We start from the raw sequence: 13496 nt of genomic DNA, 5'->3' as shown, positions 1-13496 counted from the left end.
GCAAAATAGTTATTTATTAGAAGATCCACCGTGAATATCATCGACACGCCTAAACTCGACAACCATGGCGGCCATCTTTGCGCCCGTGGCGTACTACCTCTAGAGCAAGTACGCGTGCGCCCGCGGGCGCTCACTCAAATTTCGCTGCGGTACGGCCCGCCCGTCATAGGCGCCCGCGCACGCACGCGTGCGCCCGCGTTGCGGTACGCAGGGCTGTCTCTACACTTAAATTACCTTTCTCATGCTAGCCTCCTCTTTATCATCCTCCTCCAGCTCCAAACTTCCCGCGACACCACCGTGATCAATTTATAAGTCTAATATTTGCGGGACAGCAGTTTTTAAAATGTTTTGCAGTCTCAGTGTTGCTTATTAACTACGAAAAAAGGCAGCCTTGATGTCTCTCGCTTACAGGCTGCAGCGCCAGGGGCGGGCCCCCATCATGTCGGTTCACAGAGTGGCCACACATCAGTAACATACCTGCCTGATCTCCACTGTTAATTCCGATTTGCTTGCAGGGCCCGCCCCCTCCTCCACCCCACCCTTCCCCTTGTGGCACCTGTAGCCAGCAATCTCATGGCACGAACGTTCTTCAGGGCGGTTCACACGCGATAAAATCTTTGGTGTCCAGCGGCCGTCAACTCTTGGCTTGTCCAGCGAGAATATGATACCTGCTGACTACACTTCTCACGACAGGCCCCAGCACCCCGAAATTGTATTCTACAGACTTGAAACTCAACTTCTGCATGTGTAATGCTTGGTGTTCTGTCCTTAGACCTTTCTTTAAAAGAAAAAGAAAAGAAGAAGAAGAAAAAAAAATCCACTGACCAAGGCCGGGCCCCCTTGACAGCCGCGGGCCCGGGTACACCAGACCCCCCTGTCCCCCCCTCTCGTCAGGCCTGTGTGTGTGTGCACGTGCGCGTCTCTTTGTGTGTCTACATGAACATTCATGCACGAGGGTTCAACACAAACACGCAAACGTAAACACAGACGCTTGCATGAGCTAATCGCACAGACACTTGCATAAACTAATAAAACATTCTTTATTGCGGTGACAACCTTACAGAGCTATCATTGTAGATAACTGACCCGAACGCAAAGAAATGCAAAACCTTACGCAATTAATTTTGCGGCATCTAGATGATCTGTTGGTAAACACTGTTTTTTAAAAAAAGCAGAAAAATAACATCCATGACAGGTCGCAGGTGGTTGAATATCAATGACTATACAACCATAATTATTGAAATTTAAACAATGGTATGTTTCAGTCGGTTCACTGCCCAGTCACATACAATAAATAACATAAAACATTACATCATTCAAAAGCAAGGTAAAGCCGGTTAACAATGTTGGGAGAGTCGGTACTCAAAGGTCACGGTCTTCAAATCTGTCGCCAGATGGAGGTCAGGTCAAACCTTCTCTTACACAGAACGCCGATGGCAGGGTCCCACTTTGGCCATCTGAAGCTGATATTTTCTGACATATTGGAAAGAAAGGAAAATGTAAGGTTGTTTTCACACGAGTTAGTTTCTACAGTAATGGAAACAACGTATAATAATATTTATTGTGTCGTTATTGACCAATACACCAGTATCAACTTTCACTGGGAGCTCGAGCTGACTGGTTATTTTAGATGTGTACCCTAAAGTGGAAGCAATGGACACTATGAACAAGAATCGTCATACTCTATCCGACAGTTTCACCTTTTTATACTACTGATGTTAACCAGGTTTCGAAACATAAAGTCTAACAGATTTTCATTTTATTAAAGGTTCTTCGATGATACGAGCGATGATAAAACATGTTTTTAAAAAGTTATTAGGAGCTGTGAAACATAAACATACACAAACGATTATTTGGAGACTTAGCTATTAGATGTTATTAATAATATTAATAATAAGGTATGTTTTGCATGCAAAATATTATTACTTTCTTAATATTTGTAAACAGAAGAAGGGAGAGAGAGAAGATGGAATTAAAAAGAAAACAATTAACCTACCTGCAATACTTTTTCGTTATGCGCAACATGCACAAGCTTTGGTAAGTTTGACCATCGGTGCCACACACAGGTGAATATCTGTTTAAGCAGTGCTTTGTCGGAAGTCGACAAGCTAACGACGATTTTTTCCAGTTAACTACTGAAACAAAATATGAGACAAGAAAGCTTCCGGTTTATTCACATTCTTTGTTTAGGCTCGCCGAGACTAACAGCGCAAGAGGCTAATGAATATTTGTAAGTGAAAAATAAACGAAGCCGTGGCAAACACGAACGAAGCATCAGGAGGAGGAAGGGAAGAGGTGGTTGTGGAGAGGGTCAGGTGGAGACAACACAAGAGCAAAAGTAAGCTTGTTGGCGTGGCAACTGACCTGGATGGTTTGATAGAGATGCAGATGTAGATGGAATTGATGGGAGGTTCAAAAGACTGTGATTTGTCGATGAGAACACCGAGAGGGTAGAAGCCAGAAGACAAAGAACGAGCAACAGCTTCATGGTCACGTACGTGTGAGCAGTCTCGCACTCTGGTGGGATTTCTCGAGAATGAGTCTTATATACACATCTGCTTCATTTCATCATTATTTCTTTTTAATGGAATTAGAGATGACGTATGTAATCTTGTCTTTGCGTGGGTATCAGTAACACGAAAAACGTTCGATATCTAGACAAGCCCTGATTGTTGATACGTTTTTTAGTCGAAGTGATTTGGATATTTCTGATGATAGCACGAGATGGAAGAGAGAATCGTTCATGCCATAAATGACTTTCATAAAGGATGCAGATTGATGTTCACGAAAGTCCGGCCCTTGATAAAATGTAATCTTGTGTGTTATGACCTACAACAGATAAAAATTATTCAACCACCAGGATTAATATTACCCGTTGGTGCAAATTAAATAACCTCTACAAAGTAGAAAATATATCAAAATAATTCGTTTTTTAAAGTGTGTGTGTGTGTTTTGTTTTTTTTTGTTTGTTTTTGTTTGTTTGTTTGTTTGTTTGTTTTTTGTTTTGTTTTTTGCTTAATTTTGTATTTAATTCAGTCCGAATATTTTTCGCATCAGATTCTTTCATCTATAGTTACTGTTTCTGCTGTTTCTGTAATTGTAAGTCTGATGACTTTTTTTTTTTTTTTTTATTTTATATATAACATTTATTTTGTCTCACAGATACATGAAATAGAAATTACAATATCTTGCAATATAATACAATCATATGCACATAAGGTATCAATCATTCGTTCGTTCCAGAGGTTGAAAAGAAATCGCCTGCAGGCAGTCCATTAGTACAAGTACAAGTACATATTGATGATGATTACGAGGATGATTATGAATGATTACGAGGATGATGATTGAATGATTGATTTACTGGCTGAAGGATTAGCAAAACAAGTATTTAGATTACAATAAACGCTTGGAGACATCACAGTGCAGACTCAATCATGCTGTTGTGATTGCAAAATTTTTTAACAGAGAACCTCCATCTTCATTGGTTGCATACCACAAACTGCAAAACAATTTCCAGAAATGTGCAGTTTGTTCCAGCATAACTCAGAGTTTGACTGACACAAAAACTGCAGCCATACTGTTCTCACAAAAACTTGTTTCTCCTTTGTACAAAAATTATCTTTCACACAAGTTCAGCAAATGTATATATATGTATATATCAAAAGTAGGAAAAAGCTTTAGTAAAAAGCTGAAAACAATTGTTCGATCTAGTCATTACACGACAGTAACTACACCCTCACTATGTCGGAATGTTTGCATAATAGAAATTTACAAATTTATTTAATCTCGAGGCAACAGCCAACAAACTGTTATTCCGAGCAATAATAGCAAGACCCATTTTTGTTCACAGCAGCTAACCATGAAGAACCAAAATATTTTCTATATAAAACAGCAATTTTTAAACAATGAAATATCACACAAATTGTTCAGTTATACTTTACTTGTGAAACTGTACAGGCAAAGTAATTTTTTTTTATTATTAAGCAATACATATATCAAACATAAACAATGAACATGTGCACATAAATTCAACAAATTCAACAATTTTAAAAATACATCTATCTGCTAGACAAAATCCATAACTGAAGAGAAGAGATAGAGCGGGAAGGAAAAAAAAAAAAAGAAAAAAAAAAGAAAGAAAGAAAGGTGTCCACTTGGCTAGTGTTAGATTAATATGTTGCACCATGCAATTTACATTAAACAACATAGTCGTGAAATTATATATTTCCAGATAAACTCATAAAATTCTTATAATCAGCCCAGCTTATTATAAATTCATGCAATTTCATATTAACAAGTGCACTAAATTCCTCAATCTTGTATTTTCTATTTAGCTGTAGCATAAAAACTCTTAAGTCTGGCTGTTTCTTCTCTATTTTACATTTATAGATAAACCACTTTGCTTCTAGTAGTATATTCTCTAACGTCTTATCTATTGGACAGTTTTCTTCATATCCAAATAGTATTACAGATTCATTAAGTGCTAATTTATTATTTTTAGGGCATTTTTCTCTTATTGCTTTTTCTAAGCTTGTCCAAAATAGTTTGGTTGCCTTACAGCGCCAAAATAAATGTTCAATTGTCTCCCTTTCCTTGCCACAGAAAGTACATTTATTATTAACTTCTATACCCCCATATATTCTGCCAGGGAGTTTGTACCTAGAATTATGTGTATAATTCTGCACTGAAACCATCTCAGTTTAATATCTTCTATTCCTTGAACCTTTGAAAATATTATTTTCCAGGGTAATTGAACCCCCATTTTATTTTCCCACTTTTCACAACATTTGGGCCTGATTGTACTTTCTGTCAATATTTCGTAATAATATTTGGAACCTTTCTTTATAGAATTAATTAGTTTAATAGCTTTTGAAGTTTCTTGTGCAGTGTTGTTCCTAATTGTAATGCCCACTGACTGTATAAATTTTTTAATTATTTTTGCACATCCCATATATGTAACTATATCTATTGTTGTTCCATACTTGGCATTAATTCCATCCAGGGACAGAAGTACACCAGATTCATTATAAAAATGTTGAATTCTATATAACCCTTTACTAACCCAGTTTTTAAAGAAAATAACATTCTTGCCAAGCTGAAATCTACTGTTTAAATGTATTGGTTCTGCCATCACCTCCTCTAATGTTTCTGGCTTGACATAATAATAGAATTCCCCATAAGCATTTAATACATCTTTCCAGAATTTATTTTTATGTTGTGTGTCAAAGTACACATTTGGGCCATATTTATCAATATCTACGAGTTTTGGGTATGTCTTTATCACTACATCTTTCCATTTATGTTCAGTGACATTTAGCTTTTTAATCCACATCAGCTTTAGCGCTTTTATATATTGATAAATGTTGGGTATACTTAAGCCCCCATTACGAACAGTTTTCACTACAACTTTCCTGTTTATTCGATCAGGTTTTCCATCCCACACAAAGTTAAAGCATTGCTTTTGAAGTTCTTGTATATCTTGGATAGGGGGATTGGGTAGCAGTATCCATAAATAAATTAATTTTGATAGTATTAATGATTTTAATACAGCCACTCTTCCCATTGGAGTAATAACTCGTTTAAGCCAGGATTTCATTAAATTCCTTGTTTCAATATATTTTTCCTTAAAGTTTAGAGTGTAACATGTTTCTAACTTAGTGCTTAGCCATATCCCTAATATTTTAAATTCTGATGGATTCCATTTAAAACTTCAGGTGTGGGCATATTTTATGGGTGAATTTTTTCTATTTCCTAGCCAGATAGCTTCTGTTTTTTCAAAATTTATCTGTAGTCCTGACATTCTAGTGTATTTATTTAATGTAATCAAAGTGTTATTAAACGATACTTCATCGCCCTCCATAAAGATTTGTGTGTCATCGGCAAACTGTAATATTTTATGTTCTTTTTCATTTATTCTAATACCTCTTATATTAACATTCTTCCTTATCATTACTGCTAGGACTTCAGCACAAAGTATGAATAGGTACGGTGATATTGGATCCCCTTGCCTACATCCACGTTTTATTTCAAACCAATCTGATAGTCTTCCATTAACCATAACCTCTGACTTAATGTTTTGGTAGAATGTTTTTATCCAGTTACAGATATCAGTCCCAAATCCAAGTGTCCTTAATACTTTGTGCATAAAGGACCAGTCTATGGTATCGAACGCTTTCTCATAATCCAAACTAAGCAATAAACCTGGTAGATTTTTGTGGTCAAGGTAAACTATCAGGTCATATATGAATCTAATATTGTCCCCAATGTATCTATTAGCCATAAATCCTGTTTGGTCATCCGCGACCAGTAATGGAAGTACTTTTTTAATACGCGTGGCTATACATTTTGAACCTATTTTATAGACTACATTTAAGAGCGATATCGGCCGCCAGTTTTTAATAAATTCTCTAGCCTTGTCACCCTTAGGTATACAAGTAATGAGTCCTTCCTTCTGAGGATGTGAAAGTTCCCCATCTCTGAAGGCCTCGTTAAGTGACCTTATGATAAATGACCCTAATTTCTTCCAAAAAAACTTAAAAAATTCTGCTGTAAACCCATCTGTTCCTGGACCTTTCCCATTTTTCATACTCTTAAGGGCATTTCCTGCTTCTTCTATGGTGATTTCTCCTTCCAGAGTTTCTGCCACCATGACGGGCAATTTAAGAATATCATTAACTAACTCATCTATTTCACACTGTTCTATTTCTCTCTTTTGATAAAGCTTTTCAAAAAATAATTTAGTTTCAGTCCTTATTTCCTCTGCATCTGTAATACAACTTCCATCATCTTTAATAAGTTTCATAATTCTTTTATTTACATAGTTTCTTTTCTCTAGGCTACAAAAGTATTTATTAATTTTTTCTCCCTCTGCCAACCATTTTGCCTTTGCCCGTACTATGATCCCCTCCATTTTCTTTTCTCTAAGGGATCTCAGTTCTATTTCTTTTTCCTCCAACATTTTCAAAACTGAGTTATTTTTATTTTGTTCATTTTCTAGCACTTTAATTTCCTTTTCTAAATTTCTTTCTAACTCAGATGCTTTTTTTTTTCATTGTTGAGTAGGCTATACTTTTCCCTCTAATTTCCATAAGTAGTACATCTAGAAACAATTTATCTGATATTGTTAATTGTAGGTCTTGGTCTGTAACTTTAGATAAGCTGTTTCTATTATAAGGGAGTGCAGCATATTGTTCTACAACTCTGTCAATGGTCTCATGTACTTCCTTTACATAGTAAGTTTCCTTTAGGAGAGAGGAATTAAATTTCCATAAAGTGTGCGGTATTATTTTATCCCCAAACTGGAGAGTAAGAGTAATCATTGAGTGGTCTGATCTATATCGAAATTCGATATCTGCCTCAGCTACATATTGAAGTAAAGATTCTGAAATAAGATAAAAGTCCAGCCTACTTTGTTGTAAAGGGTTGGATCTTTTCCAGGTGTATTGCTTTATTTCTGGGTTCAAATATCTCCATATATCTATTAGTTCTAAATCGTCTATTAAAGTTTCTACCCTTACGCAGGCTTTCGGATTATTTTTATGTTTGTAATTATGGTAATCTATGTTAGGGTCCATGACTAGATTCCAATCACCCCCTATTATTACTTTACTAATCTGCGTATCTTGAATTAAGTGTTCTAGTTTCACATAAAATTCCGGGTTATCTTTATTTGGTCCATAAATGTTGACTAATAATAGGTTCTCTCCCATAGTTTCTATCATTGCCAAAATATAATCTCCTTTCTCATCTTTATACACTTTATTAACTTTAAATTCAAAATTATTTTTAAATAAAATTCCAACACCTCTAGATGAGGTATTGTTGGATGCAAAAAGGCAGGTGTACCCCATTCAGATCTAATATACCTTTCTTGTTTAGGGTCAAAGTGTGTATCTTGTAGGAAATATATTGAATAATTTTTTTGTCTAATATAGTTAAATACATCTTTTCTTTTCTGTAGGTTACCCAGTCCCTGACAATTTACTGAGCAAATCTTAATGCTTGTCATTTTTAATTTTGTTTCTAGCAGCAATACAGTTGTCATATTATACCATTTTATTGCTAACAGTCTCTCTACTCTTGGTCTGACTATTAACTGTAAACAAAGAACAATGCATTTGGTGTCAAAAAGCAAAACTAGGTATGACACATGTGGACAGAAGTAGACACAGTACAAAAGAGCGAAAGAAAAGTAACAAGGACATAAGCAAAGGTAGAAAACAAAAAGAGGCTGGCACGGTGGCGCAGCAAGGCCACAGCATTTTGCCATGAGCGGTATTCACCGATGTATTGATGTCGATGATGCATATTGTTACAGAAAGGGATGACATAAAAGTCCCACTGTGCATCTATGTTTACGTCGGTGAGCTTTTTGCTGTGCATAAGCGCTACCTTTATTTACGGCTGCGTACTTTTTCTTTATGCGAGTACATGGGCGGGGGGAAAGAAAGCACACTCGATTCTAAGTAGTAAGAATTCGTGCAGTTTAGAATTTAAATGCGCTAATAACTGTCTCTTACTTTTTTATTTAATAGAGAGAATCTCAAAAGGTGAGTTATTTTTAAATAAAAAAAAAAATAAAAAAAAAAAAAGGTAACCCATCCTTGGCTCTGCGTATTCCTACTTGCTTCTTCACTCCCCTTATTAAGGTCTCAAAGAGTACAGAACATATATATATGAAAGTTACTTACCAGTACACACTGGTTTTGAGGGGAAATCAAATATATCCATGAATTTTCAGTTTCTACATACCGAGTATCTACTGCTTTTTGTCATTAGTGTTTCACAATTACACAGGCGGATTATCCAATGTTCTGCTTGTGTTTTGCATATCAATGTTGCTCACATCACTTGCGGAAGGCTGCTGTTCCTTGTTAGCGTCATGCTGATGGAGGACCATATCTGTCTCTAACACAGGTTTCGGCGCATGTACCCAGGTAGTTGAAGGCGTCGAATAGGTGGTAGGGGAGAAGTAGGAACGTGACGGTGAGGCCCCATGACGGTCGTCCTCCATCCGTCCTGACCTCTGATGGTGTTGTCTTTGGTCTTGCTGCCGTCGTTGCTCCCCCTGACGATATCTCTGTTGTCTATTTGGTTCCCTGCTTGGTCGCTGTTGCTCTCTTGTAACCCCCACCAGTTTCTTCTCTATGGGGTTGGTGTCTCCGTTCTTGATTTCCATTATGGATAGGTCTATTAGTTTAACGAATAAACGACCTCCTGCCGCTGACCAGGCATCTAACACTCCATCGTGTTGCCGCAGACGATTTAGTCTTTGTACATTTAATTTAGTCAGGTCTTCTGTGATGACAACATTTGAGCCCTTAAGTCTATTTCTTGTTTTGATCACCTGATCTCTGTCCTTGCGCGACACGAATTTTATGATCACTGGTCGAGGTTTGTTTGTCGTCACTCTCCCACTCGATGAAGTGTTGAAATTTTGGCACTATCAATATCTCTCAAACCAAGCACATTCTGAATCATATGCAGTATTTTTTTTTTCACATTCTGCAGGTGTTTCTTCTTTTCTGTCTCCCTGTATCCCGAACACACGTACAGATTCACGTCGTGAGTACTGTTCCAGCACGTTGATTTGTTCCGTCTGCTCTGCACATTGTACTCTCAAACTTTGTGATTCTTCCTCCAAGCTTTTTACTTGTTTTTGCGTTTGTTCTAAGATTTTTTTAGCAGATCGTTTTCAGTTCTTAATTCAAACAAAGTGCTTGTAAGAATTTCTATTTTTTATCAATTTGCTCAGCAAGTGAACATTTGCTGTTTTCTATCAGCTGTTTCATCGAATCGGTCGTTTTCTGTAAGGCCTCGAGTCTTTCTACAATAGCAGCACTGTCACCTTGTTTGATGAGAAAGGCCTGTGTAAGTAGCGTTTGTTGCCTGTCTCTAGACTGCGACGGCCTACCTTTTTTGGACTTACTATCCGATCTCTCACGAAGACGGCCTGTTCTCTCTTCTCCGTCCGTTATTTTGGAGCTTTCCATCGCACTTTCTTCAGAACTTGAAGCCTTCTTTCTTTTTTTGTCCTTTTGTTTCATTGAGGCCATAACCTGGCCCGTGTTCACCAAAGCTTAGAGTTGTTTACGAAGTCGGCAGAAGCAGAACTCACCACGTCTCACAATCAGTTATTCTTTTGTAACACAGCGGGCGCAGAAATCTTTCATTTGTACATTCCCTGATTCTTTTTTACTATTTTTTACTATTTTTTAAACATCTTCAACATCGATTGAAGCCGGTTTAGGGAAAATTTTTTCTCCCATACACAGGAGCATGTCCGTCAGCCATGCTGAACATCGCTCACCGTCTGATGACTTTTACGTATAGCTTCCTCGAACTCTTCCTGTACAGATTGCAGGTCAACAGCCTGGATCTTGTAGAGAAGTCTTTGCAGCATTCCCTCAGCATTCCCAGGGAGTCGAGGGTCGCCCGGTATTTGTACCTAACGTCCAAGAAGTCGTTTGACATCTCAACGGCTACCCCGCTGCAACGAATGATGGGCTTGAAGACTTCCAGACAATGTTTAGGTAACACGAAGAAGTTCCTGAGTGATTCACCTGGCCTCTAGAGTTCCAGCAGAGCAGTGTCTTGCGACTAATTATTTATTTAAATTAATTTCTTAATTAATCCTTTAAAAATGTGTAAAAAATACAAAGTAAACATGTTTAGTTTTCATCATTTAATTTCTGTTATGAAGACATCTTACAACAAAAGCATACACAATGTGATCCTGACACAAACATATCTGGTTTATATGAGTGTTTCTGTAGGTTTACTCGCTGTTGCGTCCCTCTGGTGAGATTTCCTCAGGTCTCATACATTTACAAATATACTTCCACAAGGTTCATACTTGACGACCGTGAGTAAAGGACTGAAAAATAAAGAAATAAGCCTTTAGGATTTTTAACCATCCATACGTCTAGCCAACCATGCCTCATTCTTTCGTCTTCAAGGGCCGTGAAGACTATAGAAATTGTCCATCAAGGAAACATCCTTTGCCTCCTAACGTTTTTTTTTTTAATTGATCGAGAATGTGCGTAAAAGCTCAAATAAAGGGATTTAAAGAATTTGAAAAAGAGTTCAAGAAAAGTTCTGTAGTAAATGAAACTTTTTAACATCCTGTAAGTGTGTAGATTAATTCTTCTCTCGCTCACTTACTAGAAGGCACGCATGAACGCACACACACACACTCCATTTTTTTTTTTTTTTTACTTCACTACATTGTACAATTCTTTGATTGGTCAGTTTGCAAAATATCAAAAGGTGAGCTCACTCGCAGTAACGTTTCTGGTTTTGGAAATCACAGTCGTTACCATACGTTCTTCCATCACTCCCACACCTTGGGGACCAAACAGCCGGGCAGACGACTGGTGGCGGAATACACAACTCTGCCTCCTCTAGCATTCGAGAATAAGGAGAGAACAATGTTTCACATACAAGTTTTAAGTATAACACTGTTCAAAACAAAATCGATGGTTACTGCCACAAACATACACTAATATAATTATATTTATTTTTTCATGATGGCGGCGGATAAGAAAAGTGACTTTGTGTGACCGTGCTGTTTAATGTTTGTTTGTTGTCTTGTGTAATAGAAGTGGAAATGCTATTTAATACACTCGTGAATATCTTCTGCTGTCACGAAGACTGTTAGGAAGTGGATGAAAGCACTTTAACTGGGGTAACCTCAACGAGTTTACATCAACTGTTACAGACTATCAAATCAAATCAAATCAAACTTTATTGTCTGTCGAGGAAACTAAAGACAGAAATTTTTCTTTGCTCATAACATATATAATATGACAGGTAGGCATATATACTCATACAGACATTTAATACACACCCGCAACACACATTCTCACTCACAAATAGGTAACTGATGCCAGTAGACCTACGAGTCCTTGTGTCCTTTATTCAGAATATATAGGACTATATTTCCTTTTGCTAAAAGACCTGCATGCTCTGTAGAACTGTTCATCTCTATGGCAACCACAGGCTTCAATCGCTTAATCAAGAAAAACACAACGGGTGAGGTGTAAAGGTGCGAACAGACCAACGCTGATCTTCACCTGAACATTCATCGTCAAGGTTCATGGTCAGAAGATCGAAAGACTTTTATTTTAACAACACGCGGGAAGTGTGGCAGGTGACTTATTACAAACAAAACGTTCAAGCCATCAAGAACTGTCCCTGCGAGCTGGCTGATCATGAAAATGTTTTCTACAGCAGGTTCTCCCTGAAGAACCCGATTCCTGGATTCCGTTATTCGCTTGAGGATACACCAAACCTCTTGACGCCATTTAATAATATAATAATAAAAAATGCAAAACTTTGTAAAGCGCATACTCACACTCCTAATGAGCATGCTCTTAGCGCTTAAGAACAAGAACGAAACATAGACAGCATACGAGGGACAGTCTCCTCTGTTCCAGACCATGTATCAAAGTCCACCTTGACATTTTGTGAGGACCAACTGGCATCTGTGTTTCGTATAATGCCAGCTAGGGACTGCGAGGACTGGGCAAAGGCAATATTTACGTTTACTTGACAATATCTGTAAACACCTATTGCATACATGTAGACATACTCACCCACTGACATAGAAGCGCGCGTGCACACACACACACACACAAAGACGAAAACCATAGACTGCTTTCTCTACTCACGAGGGCCCATGATGACCAGTCCCAGAAGACAAATGGCGATGAAGCTCTTCATTCTTTGGTCACAGTCTCTCAGTTCCACGTCGACGTGTGTTGCAGACTACGCCACCAACACCTTATATATAGTCTCTTTTCGCCCTCTCCAACCCAATTATTCAATTTAAAAAGTCTGTAAACGTGGCAGTAGACAAATACGAAACTCCCTTATTGACGGATGCGACAATGATACACTCTAAAGAACATTAATGTCAACAGGGTTATTTTTTTAGCGGAAGAGTTCAAGGTTATACGGAGAGAAAGGGAAGGGAGCAAGAACAAACAACTCATCTTTTGGGTGGTAAATATAGCCACCAGTGCTACTACGCATTTTCCTGTTTTAAACCACATCTATGTTGATGGCATTTAAATTCTTTTCAACATGACCCAGTACACTCACAAAAAACGCAATAAACTCTCTGAACCTTGCTTCCTTGATGACTCACTAATTCGTGTTGTCTTCGTATACTCCCACTTAAGAATATTTGAGGGTGAGTGAGCTTAAAAATCCTACAAACAACTAAAATCATATGATGTAAACAGGATGTTGCTAACTCTGAAAAAAGGAACTGCTGAGAAGAAGAAAGCGAGAGGAGAGAAGACTACTCAGAACCACGTGTCAAGTACAGTCACGCACTCTATGCCCTCCTCCACAGAGAGAAATATGTTAAAAAAATTAAATGTATATTAAGAAGTGTATAGTACTTGTAAATAATATAACCAAGGACCACACTTGTAGTTACTATACAGTTGTTATAGAGAATTTTACGGGGTCCATCCTCGACTTGCTGT

General features: G+C 37.7%; 1 long non-coding RNA gene across 1 annotated transcript; it reads right to left on the bottom strand.

The window, feature by feature from the left end:
* Positions 1-1021: 1021 nt before the first annotated feature.
* LOC112563192 lies at positions 1022-2922 on the bottom strand. Its single transcript, XR_003098978.1, has 3 exons — positions 2365-2922; positions 1997-2135; positions 1022-1473 (listed from the first exon to the last, which is right to left on the bottom strand). It is a non-coding gene; the product is annotated as an uncharacterized LOC112563192 (long non-coding RNA).
* Between the last annotated feature and the right edge of the window lie 10574 nt (positions 2923-13496).

Source organism: Pomacea canaliculata, linkage group LG4 (genome assembly GCF_003073045.1).
Source record: "Pomacea canaliculata isolate SZHN2017 linkage group LG4, ASM307304v1, whole genome shotgun sequence".
In the NCBI taxonomy this organism is placed as follows: Eukaryota; Metazoa; Mollusca; class Gastropoda; order Architaenioglossa; family Ampullariidae; genus Pomacea; species Pomacea canaliculata.
This window is presented reverse-complemented; position numbering and strand designations above follow the sequence as displayed.